Here is a 16,200-nt window from a genome sequence, read left to right as displayed (position 1 = left end):
GTAAGAGACGTACATAGTATCTCAACACTGTTGCAACGCTATTTAAACGATGTCGGCATTTACCACGAGAAACCACGGCTTACAACTACTATATAAAGTTTATATATTATGTTTCATGTGAAATATCCAAAGTGTTGTCATTGTGGTGTGGCGCGTGTTATTCCACCCTTTGTCCACGCCACGTCTCGTTCTTAACAAAATCTAAGTGACCCGAGCCTAAGTTCTCATTAAGTAATTTTGAACATCAACCACCGCAATAGATAAGAGTGCCGGTTTAACGTGCTAACTGACGCATGGGATTGTTTATACGTAGGGTGGAAACTGACCACGGCTGAAACCCCTAACCAGCGGGGCTAGCACGGGCAGGAGACAAAAATTATATCCCCCGATTATGTCCCCTGACAAGGAATATAATAAACGTGTCCGCATGCACAGGAATATGGAATAGGAGAAGTTTACCCCCGTTTATTATTACAAATATATTGTTTGGATATTATTTCCACTTGTGCGCCAGTGCTTTGAGAATTAAAAAAGCTGTGGGAGACGATAATTTTTTATTCTTTCCCCGGGGATATAATTATCTCCTGCAGCTAGTCGTGCAGACAAGAAGAAAAATCGGATAGTCGATATAGATCCCCAAATTACCCGGCCGGTCCAACCCGGGATCTCCTACTTTTCTGACTATATCGTTCACAAATTTTGCCAGGGAGGTCTAAAAATTGCACAATTTGTCCAAATTCAAATTCAAAATTTCTTTTATTCATGTAGGCCTATCACAGGCACTTTTGAAGCGTTCATACATATATGTTTACATAATTGTAAGGGGATGGTGATAACTTCGTTCGCCGACTTAAACCTAAAGCTACGATTTCTATAGTTACGATTCATACAGCGACTGTCTGTATTGTTAGTCTGTTGAAGCCTTAGGCGCGGAATTCTTGTTACAATTTTACGTTTCGATCCAAAAGGATGATTTATGACAAGTCGAGATGCAATTAGGCCATGAGGTGGACGAGAGCGTTAATTTTGGTTTTATCGTAAATCCAGTTTTAGTACCGGTTGTAATTGAGTGTAATCGTCTGTAATTTTGTATCGTTGATGTCTATTGAGGCTTTCGTCTGGTAGTTTCAGGTCGATTGCACATTACAAGATAAGCCGTTGCAGCCGTAAGATCGCCGTGTCACGCACATTTTTGTCGAAGTGCACGGTGTAAGTGAATTCTGATGAATTTTGGATGAATTTTGAATGATATTTTCCAATATTGCTCATATTGGAAAAATTCATTATAAGGAAACATTTGCTTTATTTGCTACGATCAGCGACAGCTGGGTAAATCATATAGTCATCAATCGTGCTTTAAATAATCAATTTGCCTATATAACTGCTAGCCAACTAGCCGAATAGTCTAAAAAATCGGTAATCTTGAAGGCACGAGAATATGCAATTCGGATTACTTTCAATACAGTAGTAGGCAGTTTTACGTAGTACGAAGTTTTTAGGTTATTAAGTATTTATATTTTATTACTTAAAGTTATATATAAAACACTTGCCAATCATCCAGGTCTACAGATCCTTCAATTTAGACAGCCAACCGTCATAATATATAAATTTGTCAACTGAAGGTAAATGCAGCGTATAGTTCTTTTACTTTCAATTGACGCGTGCCGCGTAGAGCTGAAATGCGCAAAGCGGTAATTCTTTAACCGCCCTTGCGGCTTGTCTCCCAATGTGCAATCAACATTAAGTGTAGACCCTGTATGTTTCGTAACTGGATATTGTGTTTGAAATTGCTAAGTGGTGGTACTTGAAGCAAAATAATCGATCGGTGGAAGATTCTGATCCATATCTAGACTCTGGAGATTATATTACGGTCTCATGTTTGACCGCGACTTCGCTTGATATAAAATCAGCAGGTTTAGCAAAAAAAAGTAGTTTAGTTTAGCAAATCTGTAACCGTCTAAATGTAATGTATGAAAATTACTAGCTGTTCTGCGACTTCGTCCGCGTTTGAATTTGTTTTTTGATGTGGCATTCAATTTAGTTGTTGTTCTAAAAAAAATTAAAGTATTCAGTATTGCTAAGCCTTAAATGAGGGGTTTGCTGCTGTCCGCTGAGGAGTTCTGTCCTCTATCTCCAACCACATTCATCAGATCTACACAAAGTTTGGGCAAAATTAAACACATATTTACAACACCTTTATATATGTATATATATATTTATATAGTAAAAAAATAATTATTTAAATCAGTTACAATTTGTCGGAGTTATGGTGTAAAATCGTCAAAAACTTTCATGCCCTCTCCCAAAGGAACCGAGCTTAATTTCGGGATAAAAAGTATCCTATATCACTTCTAACACTTCCAAGAATATGTGTACAAAGTTTTTTCGTGAAAGCGTTACAAACAAGCTTACATTGACATTTATAATATTAGTAGGGATAGGGATAGGGATAGGGATGTTACGGGCAAAACAGTTCCAACCAAGCATTATTTATTTTTATTTTGCCTATAAAAGAGATTTAGACGTGTGTTTGTGTGTCTAATCCGCTCTTGACCAGCATGGTGGACTACAGCCAAAACCTTTCTCGCCTTGAGAGAAGACCCTTGCCCTGAAGTGGATCGATAATAGGTTGATATTGATGATGAAGATGATGGTATAGAAGATGATAGTCTTTCTGTTTAGTCAAACTCAGTAGAAGCGAAGATAAACACATAAGCATACAAATTAGCTATAAACAAGCACGATTTCTGATACCGGATTCGTTTGAAGTTTACAGTATGAATTTTATTAATACTGTTTTAGCTTTAAAAGGCCGGTTATCATATATTAATTGGTCTTATTAAGTCCGAACCTAGTTTGAAATCTACTTTGATGTTAAATTATTATTGCTATCGAAAATGTTTAGGAAACGATCGGTGTTTTTAATCTTTCATAAAATCGTGTTATATTGTCGATGAAAGTGTTCGTTGCATTCTAGCTTTTATATCAATAGAAATAAGAGTCACTATTTCCCACATCTATTTTGATGATTGTGTACGTGCTTAAAAGAGATTAAAGATGGTTCTTCTCAGGCAGCGGCAATAAATAACGCGATTATTTCCTCAGAACTGGCTTAAGGCTTCTTCGAGTCTTTTTTGTATGAATTCAATCGAAAAACCACTTTGTTAAAGGTATTAAAGTCGCGATTTAATCCTTACATTTAAAATTGAAATGAGCTTCCAAATATTTTGTATCTTAGAATAGTTGGAAATATATAAAAATTAAAAAAAACGTAATTTCGCTTGTAAATCTTATTTATAGTTTTGTATTATACTTTAACGGGCAGTTGTATATCCAGTGAAATACGCTTGTTACAGCTTTAACCAACAAAAGGTAACCAGAGGTTTTTTTAACTACATTGTTATCAAATACCTCTTTTATGATCTAGGTTAGTTGTGTAACCCGTGTAGGCCCTTAAAAACTACAAACTTACTTCGAGACGCCTTTTGCCACAGAAAAGCACATAGGATACTTTTCTCATTGAAAAATAAGTTTTTTTCCGTGGGATAGCAAAGTTGCTTTTAGAAAAAGACAATCCAAAGAATTAATTGACAAAATCTTCATTAACGCGAGGAGATAAAAGGTAGTACCTAATAAACTACATAATTTTACGTGGCATTACAATATATCCTAACGTCTGTTTGTTTATTTGTTACACATACAGCTTACTGGGTGAACCGATCTTCCGGCAATTTACCACAATAGTCAATAATACTACTTATATTCGAGAAAAGCACCTGGGAATCGTTACGGAGGGGTTTCAAAAAATTTCCTTTTACAAACCGCAGCAGCAGAAGCTCAGCAGCATAAAAGATCAAAATTTAGCATAAAAAATTGCTTAAATCCTATAGACAAACCTATGATACCTTTCATCCCAAGAAATCAAACGGTCCCTGAAAAACGTGAACGAAGTCGCCTACAACAGCTAGTGAAGCACTATTTTACACCACACGGAACATATTATGGGAAAGTCATGGCTATACGAGTTCACAACCAAGGACAACCGGTTCGGCGTGGCGTTCGTACCCTGTGGACATCGACGCAGATAACATCTCCCGAGTAAGAACCTTCCCCTACTCACGTAGATGTACCATGAATTATTAAAAGCCGTCTGTAGTAATATGCTGGAAATTATTTTATTAAGATTCTTGATAGGGTTTTTTAAAGTAAGTAGGTAGGTATCTATTTTTTAACCACCGATGTAAAAACGACGGGGGGTTATATGTTTGCCGTGTCTGTGTGTGTGTGTAAGTGTCTGTGGCAACATATTTCCCGAATGGATGAACCAATTTTGACTGTTTTTTTTCTGTCTGAAAGGTGAATTAGTCGAGAATATTTTTAGTTTTATTTTGTGAAATTTGGTCCAAGAAACCGCCATCGCCAGAAAATGTAGGATTAGTACATATTTTCTACAACCAATACGAGTATCAAATGCGAGACTTGTGTAGTTTCATACTATTAAGTATCACAAATTTGAATGTCAAGATGGCCGCCACTACGAAAATGATTAATAACATTTTTTTTTCACAACTTCCTCAACATGGACATCAAATGAAAAGGCTAGGCTAGTATAAAGACAATATTAAAAGTCGAAGGGTGTTTAAATTTTAAATTCATACGTATTCTGCAAAAAATTCAGTGTATTATAAAAGCTGATTTTAACCGACATTTAAAGGTCAGCGCTTCCATATCTCTATGAGAACATAGCATTTTTTATAGCACTGATTTTAACTGACATGCATGATATTTTTGTTATTTCGTAGCAAGTCCTATAATAATTTCTTTAATTTTACTTGGCCAGGTACACTATATTTTTTCACACCATATAATGTTTTAAGACGCTTAACCATCTTTTCGTTATTTTTTGGTATAAAGATTGTTTTAAATTGTTAAGAAACTAATAAACGCACACTTACGGAAACAAGATCTTTCTTTATTTATTTATTTTATCACGCTTTTTTATGTTTCTAAAACACACTCTACACTAAAAAGCAATGTAAAGATCGTTACAAGTCGGAAAAAAATATAGTGTACATATTATAAAAAGAAATAATTATATATGTTTATATTGTTACTGTTGAAGAAATAAAGACGCAAAATTATTTAATGAATACATACTCATCAAATTTACTGCCCAAGAAACGATCAATAAGTGCTCCTGTATACCCTGATATAAATTTACAGAAACCTGAATATTTTATCAGTTGGGTCTTGTCACCCACCTCCATGGACCCTAAACCGAAAGTCAGTTTCCACGGCAATAACGGCTTATAGTTTTTTTTACCGTCTATAAACAGAGCAATACTTTACAGGGCATGCAAGGAGCACGTCCTGCAATTTGCCGCCCTGTGTCCATCAATTTGAGGCGTAGGTGCTAAGACTCAAATATATGAACACAGCATTGCAACAATTGATTACACCATAATAGTTTTAAGTCTACTTGTGAATTTTGGTTTATAAATTTATATATTATTATTATTATTATCAATGCTGCTTAGCGGCAGAAATAAGAATGGCGATTGTACTTCCCCGGACTAGCACTGTCACATAAAGCTCTGCTACTACAAAAAGTCGATAGTAAACAAACGAGATTCGGGTTTTTTACCTGCCTATCTTTAACCGCATGCCTGCGCATTTGTGAGTGTCCCCACGAGAGTTTATCTCGGCATCGCCGTATGATTAATGGTCAAGAGACAGTTGCCTGGGATACCTTTCTTCTTATATTCATAACAATGAGACTTCGAAATACTTAAAACCTGTTCTGTTGCTTGACAGTTAAAAATACTTCGGCGATTGCGCCGCTCTAAAATGGAATTCCGATTTCGAGATTAATGCAAGACTAAAAGTATCTTTATTTTTCAAGTTTGCCCTATTAATATTAAATCTAGTTAACTAAAGGAATATTATAATCGACAACTTTGCTGAAAAATGCATGCAAAGCAAATCGAAAGTTAAAAGAAATTTTTAAGGTCTTTTTAAGTTTGGCAAGACGTCGAAATAGTGATGCAGTGTTTTGTCACGCTCTGACATTTGAAAGGTGCTCTTAATTCAAGCTTGACACCGCTGTAATTATAATCCGACGTTATGACACATTCATTATTTTTGTATCAAAAGCGGACACAAGATTGTTCACCAAAATTAAGGAATGCGTTTTAGAATCGATGCTAACGAGAGTTGGATTTTACGTTCGTGTACTTATCATATGTTAGTGATAATAACCGGTAAACGTGATATGGAGGTGCCGGGGTAGATATCGCCAATTTCTTAACTCCAGGCGGGCAATAATTTTTTTTTAAAAGAAAGACCCAATGCCATTCTTAGCGCGATCTGGGAAGCAAACCCATAAGCTCCGTAGTTAAGCTAGCTAATCACGAATTACCGAGGCAGATGAATATATATATATACAATATGGTTATGAAGCGGTGATAAGCGGTGATAGCCCAGTGGGAAGGACGTCACTTTCACTTTCGGGGGGCCAAGTTCGAATCCCAACACGCATCTCTTAACTTTTCTAAGTTATCTGCGTTTTATATCACTTAACGGTGAAGGAAAACATCGTAAGGACACCTGTATGCCTGAGAGTTCTCCATAATGTTCTCAAATATGTGTGGAGTTCACCAATCCTTACTAGGCCGGCTAGGTGGAAGGCCTTAACCCCTTCTCATTGTGGGAGACCCTTACCCAGTAGTGGGCGGGTAATGAGTTGATATGATTACGATGATGGTAATTAAACACCATGTTACCAAAAGCTTCACATAAAGCTGACAAGTTAGAACAACAAACTGTATGAATATGTGGATTTATTTCTACGACATAGCGTCTAATAAAATTACAATATTCATATACAAATACGTTATGTCAATATTCTGTGTGGGCTCAGAGGTCGTGTGTGATGGCGTCTGTTTGTCCAAGACCGGTCACTGTTTGCTCTACCTCCTCGAAACTACTCGGAATATTTTGTACGAACTCTTGAGTAAGCCTCTCTCGGTAAGAGATGGGCTTTGCTCGAATATTATGGGAAAATAACTTGGAGAGAGCTTCGTTTTGAATTATAGTTGTGTAATTTAATAAACTAAGATGTACCGATATGATTCAGCATTGGTTCAAAGCTAAAATGTGCTTTATTTAATCTAAAATTTTTAGAAGTATTAGAAGGTAACCTTTATAGTTTCACTAGCTTTAATATAATTAGGGAGTGATTGTCCTAATGCCAGTGGACTTCGAAGTGAAATTTTTATTCACCCTCACTTGCTATTGCCTGCGGCTTCGTACGGCGATCTTTTTAAATTTCACGAATCCTGCAGGAATCGTACATTTTCCCGTGATAAAAATCAGCCTTTGAGTTAATCCATGGTATGATCTATCTCCATTCCAAAATTCAGTCAAATTTGTTCAGTCGTTTTTGTGTAAAAGATCCATCCATCCATCCATCCATCCATCCTTACGAACTTTCGCATTTATAATTTTAGTAGAATTATCATCATCATCATCAGGATAATCTTGCTGACCCTAGTGTGTCCTTGCCCTAACTTGTAAGCTTTTAAAACAGTTAGGTAATAGTTTGACCGTTATACATGTGATGTCTCAACTACGAATATCAAACTACTCATTTGAAGTAGGTACTCTAATCTCTAAAGGAGAATAGCACTAAAAAGGTGGCATTGAAAAACATTCTTCAAATTAAGGTACGTGGGATGTTATGTAAATTTTGATGTGTGCATTTAATAAAAACGTTCACGCTAATGTGTTGCTCAGTAGTCCAAATTAAGTTTTACGATCTACCCACCAAGTCTTATTTCAAAGCCAGATACGACTCAATAAATTCAGTTGTAGTATTTTTATGTGATTTCTCACTTTTACTAGCGGCAAATAAATTCTGATCTGTTATTAAAAGGGTTTGAACAATCGGATCAGAATTGATAAGGAAATAAGGTGTGATTTTATTTAAATCGATGACGGACTAGAAAATAAAACGCTTGGATCAAGTAGGTACTTTGATGTTTCATAAGCCGTAACTGCTATTCTAAATGCTACATATATAGGTACTTCGCGTATGAAATAACAAACAATGAAATAAGAACTGTGTTACAATATGGCCCAAGAGTATCATGACGAACGCAAAACCACTGTTGCCCCAGACATATGATACTAGCATTTAGACCACAGACCGCGAGGTTTCAAAATACCAGTACCAAATACGTATCGCTACTACAACCTTAATGGCTTTTAAAAACTGGATTAAGTAGCGGAGAAATGCTAAATCGACGATAAGCATACGTCTTGTCATCCCACGCTGGTTTAAGGATACAATTTTTTAGTACATCGCTAAATTCGACTTTATTTTGAAAACACTAAAGACGGTTTTGCTTAGTCAGGCAAACAACAAGCTTATACCAGGTAATGGCATTCAATATACATAACAGTTGAATTTTCAATTGTTTGAGGGCATAGTTAGGAATATATGCATGAAGAATAATAAAATCAATCTTGGTGTATTAGATGTAAGAAACAACGTTACTTAGTTCCTTTGAAGGATTATAAAGGGTTTTAACACTTCGTTAAAAGTATAACAAAAATATTTAACTAGCACAAATTAATTAATAAATACAAATTATTTTGAGTAGAGATAAAAAGCAACCACAAGACAGGTTTACAGTTTTAACGAACTACCAAAGTATGATTAATGGAAGCGATGGTATCGGTTGAATTTTAATTGAATATTAATGTTTTGTTTACATTTAATGAATGCAATAATCGTATTGCATTCACCTTTACGTAATTCACTTCCAAGATGATAAAACTGATATTAATAAATCTCAATTTAAGTTTAAGGTTGAGATGTAGGTATCTACCATAAAAGGTATAAAAATTTTCTCTTTAATTTTGTATTGTAGTGACATGAGATCATCATTATCAAACCATTGCATGGGCATTACTAGAACATACGGAACCCTCATTCAGCCGTTATTACATGCAGTGCATTGTGTCCAAAAACTGTGAAAACGCCCCGCGCACGTCTCACTTCAAACCCGTGGAATATTGCTAGCTCACAAACTTTTCCTATTTTCCCCATTTTAAGGGAAACGTTTAGAACGTTAGAGGTAAAATGCAATAATCGGCCGATTGGCGCAGTTTGCGGCGACCCTGCTTTCTGAGTCCAAGGCCGTGGGCTCGATTTCCACAACTGGAAAATGTTTGTGCGATGAGCATGAATGTTTTTCAGCGGGTGTTTATATATATATTATAAGTATTTATGTATATTATTCATAAAAATATTCGTCAGTCATCTCAGTACCCATAACACAAGCTACGCTTACTTTGGGGCTAGATGAGTGTAGTGTGCGTTGTCAATAATAATAAAAAAAAAAAATTACAGTCAACTGCTAAATGGAAAGAAGTAACTAACCGCCAGTTCGAGAAACACTAGTGAAGTGGTTTTTGATGCTTCGATATAGGTCTTGTACACGGTTTCTGTATGTTCTTAATTCTGTGGTTTTAGACCACACTTACCAAGTGCGGATTGTATTTAAAGAGAAATCCAATAGATATGCAGGTTTCTACGCGATGTTTTTCTTTACCAAGTATTATTGAGATATCAATTGCTAATACGTACATAATTAAGAGAATTAAGAGACCTCGAGCTGGGTCTACCCGAAAAATAGACTAATCCGAACCACTATAAGGGTCTCGCTGCTTACTAGGCTATCTCTGCTGCCTCGCTGTAACCCTTAAAATTATATACACCGATCAGAATATGGATCTTTTCGAAATTCAAATTTGAATAACTTTGTGCACTCATTTAATTAAGCTTCAAATGAATCATTTATAGAATATCTAATGCCCATGTTCTTCGTCGGTCACTATTAAGGTTTTTTCCAAATACAATGGCATCGTTGATTTTCATTGGAAAAATCTAGCGTATGTTACTAAACATCGAGTTGATTGGTTGCTGAGTAAAGGCGTACAGGAAGGCCAAACAAACACACTTTCGAATTTATGATATTAGTAAGGATTCCTCTCACCGTCACTGACGAATACGTCAGTTAGTTTCCATAAAGGCAGTTCAGTAATTTTCACAGATCTGAATATAAAGAAGTTGGCACGAGCACGGAATGGAATTTTTTTAGCAGATAATCCAGACATTTTTACATGCCATTAATATATCTCAAATCAATATCACGCGAGAACCCAATTTAATTGGTACGGTTTCTGAGACAAAAAAGCGTTTGCAATCACACGCAACCGTCTGATGTGTAATTTGAATAATTCCCCTACCTGTCCTTACTGATTTGGTAATAATGGTGTGTGTGTATACTAAATAAATTCAAGAAATACTAGCTTAGGAACAATATAATTGGTCTGAACAACTGTACATTATTATCCGACTGTAGAAGAGTGTTCTAATAGTCAAGTTTGTTTTGCATTGGTCAATCTGTTCCCATGTATTTCTTAGACTATATATTCAATTTTACAAGATGAGGGGTCATTGGCTAAATCTTGACGTACAATGTGCAAATGAAACGTGCAAATTAAATTGCTTCAGAGGCCTTTGAGGTACATTACTGACAGAAACGCAAATACATAGTTTTTGAGTAAATCACTGCCATAGTTTATACTCAAATAAATCAGACACAGCCCTAAAAACACATTACACATACAACACACACACACAAACACACGCAAAATTTAAATCAAGTGACTCCTGTCACTTTATTAAGTTCGCGTTGCGCAGAGTAGGTACTATGCACGTGTCGGTCTTTTGTCTTCAATAGGGCTGTCATAAGTAAACACATAGAATGTTTTGAATCAATTGGTATGGAAAAATAAATATGCTTCTTATGATTCAATATTCTTGCAGGGCGATTCCTTATGAAATATACTTATGTACCCTTCGATTACACGCTGTATATGATGATATACTAAATCTAATACAATGGTTATCACTGAGTGTCCTTGGAATGAAACGGATAGAAGTTGCTGGAGGAAGATAACAAGAGCCATCTTATGTTTGGGGTAACCCATAACCAAGACCAGTCTTTGAAAGTAAACGACTTAGTAGAATAAGTTTGTAAATGAAGCACGTAAAAAACCTTCTCAAAGCGTGTGAGAATACCAAAAGTTGTGTAACAACAAGCGAACGTTCAGAAAGAGCTTTCAAAATAATATAATATGAAATCAACGAACGCTCATATGGCGTTGCCAACTAATAATTATTCTATAACCTCAGTCACGATTAAGTATTTTAAACATAACTCATCTGCAACTGAACCTATACAATGATTAGTCTAAAGTACAAAAATAAATATAAATAACAACACAAATCATTAATATAGGTGATTAAAATATATGATATTATGCGAAACACTCGTAGCTTAAGTATTAACCGAATCACAAAGTGTTTACAAATTGACAATATTGATGAAGTAAAGTACAAATATACTTAATGTAAGTTATACGCGACAAACAAAGGGTGGAGGATATTTCCAAGAATGTAATTAACTTGGAGATGCAAACTTTCGTGGCAGTTGCGTGAATGTTTTCAAATACCTGGAGCAAAATTTAACAAAATCGTTTCCAAGTGATTCGAATATTATAGATTCCTGCCACCAATTTGGATCTTGTAAGGACATAAGTCGCTACGTTATTATCGTATTGGTCCAAGATGATAATTTCTAAAGATGTCCGTAGGCGAAATGTTGCTCTTGGGACCGCGTCCACCTGCCCACTTTGATTTATTATGGATTCAGTATTAATTTGATATCCCTTTTGCTACAGACCCTTGAGCGATCGGAACGACCGAGTAGGCTTGCCCGGACCCATTATATGTGGTCTTGGTCCAATCATAATTGCATACAAGCTTTAAGATAAAAATACTTAATGCAAAATTAAAGCGAGATTATAAAACTCAATTGCGCAGTTTTATAATAGGCGATATGGTATCAAAGCCAACGAATATAGCAATGAAAATAAAATTATTGAATTAATAAAAACACGATAAAAACACATTGTAGTTTAAAAAAACGTTTTAAAACAACGCATAAGTCTCTTAAGGTACATTTGAAACCAGTTTTTCATAGAAAATTACTTGGGTTGCAAGCAAATTAATGTTACTACGGCTCTACTTGGTCTCGGTTGCCTATATCAAATTCCCTGGTACATGTTGTTCTCGTATTTTTATATCTTGTATTTGTAAGATGAGTACAGGTTTATATGAATACTTTTGTATCGTTGACCACTTGTATCCAGTGGGAACAACTATCATTGACTTATTAATGATGGAATTCTTGTGCATTGCCGCTTTGATTAGATATTATGTGCGTTATAAATTGTGATGCGATGTTAAAGTAATGTCATAATGTTTTTGTCTTATAAGTCGATTTAGTTGTGTTTGTGATTATATTAGACTTTTAGATCAAAGTTTCTAATACTTAGATCTTTTGACGAATTGACAATCAGATCACAGTGAATTTTAATTAAAGTTAAGCGTGTAACACAAGATTCATTCTGCAATAACAATCATCTTATTCTTAGAATTAATTGATATCCTATAACTCAGTTTAACTTCATTTGAATGCGAAAAAAAAACGTTCTGATTAGCGCCTAAGAATCGCATATATAACGCATATATGTATATACACGAGTTTTTTTTACTTCGTATAATAACAAGAAAGTCTTTATGTTTTTTTTAATTATATCCAATGTAAATTGTGGAGCGAGGCGACACGTTCATTATTTTCTTTAAACGAATTTTAAAAATTACTGCTAAAAATTCTGATCATACGTCTTATGCCGATCGACATGAGATAAAAATGTGGTTTCGTATTATTTATTTACGTAAGGCCAGTTAGCTCTCATTTCGTATTCAATAGCTGTTTCAATTTTTGGATCAATAATAATTTTATAATGTAGGCTATATATATACGTTTCTGCTATGCTACGGTTCATGTTTGAGTCAGCTATATACATTTTTTCACCGAACCGCAAAATTAGCGTGCAAGAGTCTTGTCCTTGGCGGTTCAAAGGCGGTACATGATGTATTTTTTTATGCGAAGGTTATTAATTACACATTCGGGATAATAACCCGTCATGATAATAGTCTTCCATGCATCTCGATTATTAAGGCAATCATAATAATAACATAACGTGGCGACACAAAATATAGGTGCTGCAAATAATTATGGTGCGGAGTATGTGGAGTGGAGTATTTAATTTTGTTTCTTAATTCCAAGTTATTAGAAATATTTAATCAAATTAACCCAAATTTCAAATAAGTCACATCGTTTTAATGAGTGTACATTTTGACAACTTAAAATATCAATATTATGGATCTTATTAGCATACTTATAATATTAAAATATAAAAGGTTTTAGAGTCGCTATAATTATGCGTGATAAGGCGTCAATTTTATTTGACATGAGTTCGTTTATTTTTGACTAAATTATAGATTTTTTCACGATGATTATATAAAAGCTATTTTTTGTCATTGGCTATTCAGAGAGGGATTCAAAAAATAAATAGTTCGGCAGTTTAATGGACGCGGTGTAGTGTCCGAAAAAAAAGGGATGTTTCTAAATAAACTACTAATATGGTCAAATCTACCTTTATAACTAAAGCTAATTTTACTGCAATAATCAATTAATTAATCTTTACTTTAAATTATGGAAATGACTTAGAAATAACAAGTAGGCTTTGAGGATAAGAGGAAAACATTACTCAATCAATAAATAAAATAAATAAATTAAAACCAAAGGTATTTACGAAGATCAATGCATCAAATGTTACCTTTTAATACAAGATATCTGTCGTTAGTATGTTACACCTACTTCAGAGATAACTTAAATAAAAGTACTTTTTAAACTTTAACAAAAAGCGATGTTACGTAAAATCACCAAAGTAGATGAGTTTATAATTTTCGTGCAGACCGTATCAATACTGACTTCCATTACCAAAGCCCCAATAGAAACCGATGAGTCATCAGATTCTAAACTAATTACAGAGCGAGAGGAACAAACTAGTAAAGCGAGACGAATATTTCATAGGCATTAAGATTCATCAAAAATCACTAAGCCCGTGTTTCTAATTTTTATCTTTTGATTGGAAATTTATAGAATGGATTAAACCACTTTCTTGTTAAAAAAATTGTATCTGCCAACTCTCTAAAATTTAATGATGCAAACGTTTCTTAGTGAGAACTAACAAAGTTTGTTAGAAATAACATTATTAGTGTTAAAGTGCTTTAAAAGAATTTACATGATCTCAATTAAAGGATGACATGTAAAAGCTAGCAACATTGCCGTACCAAGTCAGCTAAGCAAACCACATACGGTAACGTTGAATAAAGTTCAAAGATATCATATCATCTGAATTCTGATCATTTATTTGAATGATAAATAATCGTTAAGTCTATTTTAGGTGAAAAATTATTCCAATATGCTACTGATTCATACTTAAAACAGGTTATGGAGGTCAAATGCCAATCGTTTCGATAAAATCTGAATAAAATACCGGGACAATGTTAAGGCGAAGTTTTATTTTTATGAAATCTTCTACTGATTTTAAAGTGTATTTTAAGAATTAATGCAAATAATAAGATAATCGATTGTTCATTGTAATTAAGCTTTATAATAATGATGTACAATAAGGCTAAAAATCACATAAAGTTATTTCTACGTATAGGTATCTAATGGTCGAATACAACTCTGAAGAAAGTATTAAAAAGTCCCAAAAATGTAACAAATTAAAAGTTTAATATACCTACTGCACGGTAATTTAAAATATAGTAATTTTTGGAACTACTACTACTACTACGAATATAGTAACTTTTGAAAAAGACAAACCCCCTTGAGTATTCAATACATAATAACTTGTGACCTGTAAAAATAAATCACATGCGACTCACATTTTGCCAGATTTTTTATTAAGTTCTTAATTCATGTAATATACGATGTAATATACGAATATAACGAATATAGTCATTATTAAATATTCACAAACGAATCAGTCGCGAATTCGATATTCACTATTTATTTTATAATAATGCGATGAATATGTAAATTGTTCAAAGCGCGGTTGTACGTAAAAGCTATATTAACCTAACATCATAATATATGGTTCTGTTTTTTATACAGTAGAATTATTTTGATTAGCCCGTAAGCCGACAACCCGAACAAGCCGCCGAAATCGTTATAACTTATATTTTATAGGATTTATTCTGGAATCTCTCTAATCCGATTACAATGGTTGTGAATTTAAATCTTGGTATTAAGCTAGCATCGGATATTTTTCAATATTAATGTCTAGGAATCTTTTCAGCTTCCTAAAGGCCTCTTTATATTTTTCTTATTAATAAGGGTTTATTCATTTTATTTAAAATGCGTATACGTGATCCTGTTATCTGTACAGTTCCTTTACTACACGAAAACTTTCATTTAAAAGAAAAATTTCTAATTGCTTAGTGCCGACCCAGTTATATGTCAGATTATAAAGTGAATAAAGTGTGTGTAGTGATATAAATTATTCAGTCAATCTCACAACTTAATGTTTTAAAACTGCGAAATATCGTTTACAACTTTATATTACTAAAATGTAACAAAAAACTTAATAATGTTTTTAAACATAAACCACGAGATTTATTTCTCTTCCTCGTTCCTGATTGATGAACAAATCAATTTAAAAGCATCTTGCCGAGGCAGCAAGATACAATCATATTTGAATAATAGCTTGTAATAAAAAGTCCAATTAATACTTTTTTGATATACCAAAGAACCCAGCTTTTTATAGAACCTATAAATCTATATTTTATAGATATTCGTAGCCCACTCTGTATTGCTGTGGGAATATAACATATTATTGTTTTTCGATTTCGATATTCGATTAAAATACTTTTATTCAAAAATAAGTACGTACTTACGAAAGTCTAAAGTCTATTTTTAATAAAAAGGCTCTTAGTAGGGCAGTTAATTCTTCTACATTCGAATTTAATATAATATTAATAACTATTATTATATTACAAAGACAAATTTTCGTTTTCTTCTTAAATCTTTAATCAAATTATTTAAATAATTTGAGATTGCATAAATTTTAATATTGAATGATGAATTTATATAAAACATAAATACCTATATGTATTTTTTTTAAAGTTTATCACACGTAATACTTAAA

The 16,200-nt window shown here is 33.8% G+C and overlaps 1 protein-coding gene across 1 annotated transcript in view; it reads right to left on the bottom strand.

Moving 5' to 3' along the window:
* The window catches only part of LOC120631202 (RE1-silencing transcription factor), a 48,643-nt gene that overhangs the window by 19,852 nt on the left and 12,591 nt on the right, over positions 1-16,200 (bottom strand). The gene's annotated exons all lie outside the window — the stretch shown is intronic.

This window comes from Pararge aegeria, chromosome 17 (genome assembly GCF_905163445.1).
Source record: "Pararge aegeria chromosome 17, ilParAegt1.1, whole genome shotgun sequence".
Lineage (NCBI taxonomy): Eukaryota > Metazoa > Arthropoda > Insecta > Lepidoptera > Nymphalidae > Pararge > Pararge aegeria.
This window is presented reverse-complemented; position numbering and strand designations above follow the sequence as displayed.